Source organism: Penaeus monodon, chromosome 22, assembly GCF_015228065.2.
Source record: "Penaeus monodon isolate SGIC_2016 chromosome 22, NSTDA_Pmon_1, whole genome shotgun sequence".
Classification (NCBI taxonomy): Eukaryota; Metazoa; Arthropoda; class Malacostraca; order Decapoda; family Penaeidae; genus Penaeus; species Penaeus monodon.
Genome location: NC_051407.1, coordinates 24,361,765 through 24,362,434, shown reverse-complemented (window position 1 = coordinate 24,362,434; position 670 = coordinate 24,361,765).

The window sequence follows — 670 nt, the reverse complement described above, 5'->3', positions numbered from 1 at the left end:
ACATCAATCCATATACCTTTAAGTACTTGGTTCAGAACAACATGTTGGGTTGTCATAAATGGGTAAAAGATATAGACAAAGTGTATTATGGAAAGTATGTGTAAGAAGTGATATCAAGTCAACTATGTAAAGGGTGTAGATAATAAAGATTTTTTGATTTTTAAGATTGTTTTTACTTATCAATCCTAATTTAAGTTAATTTTGTTTTTTATTGACCAATTTATTTTTTAAATCTTTACTTTTTTAGTTAATTCAGCCCCCTTTGGTTTGGGGAAGTTTTTTAAGTTCAGGGGTTTCCTTTTTTTTAAAATATTCAGCAGCAAGCTTTTCCCCAGAAAAACATTGTACTGCCTTATTTATTCTGATTGCTGTCACATTTTGCATTCATGTCTCTTATTTGAAAAAAAAAGGTGTAAAATACAATTGTGTACAAGTCAGTGAAGTTGTTTAAGCTTGTAAAGGGTTTTTTCAGCAAAATTCAAAAATTTAATTTTTCCCCTGTAAATTTATTCATGGGGACCCTGTAAATAGAGTAGTGTTAGATTTGCCAGTTTTTCGGCATTCTCACATTGCACATATAAAATCCTTTTAAAAATGTTAAAAATTTAAATTGAGGCTGACTGTTCAAAAGAGGCTTACCCCCCTTTTGTATCTGCATAAAGACAAGGTC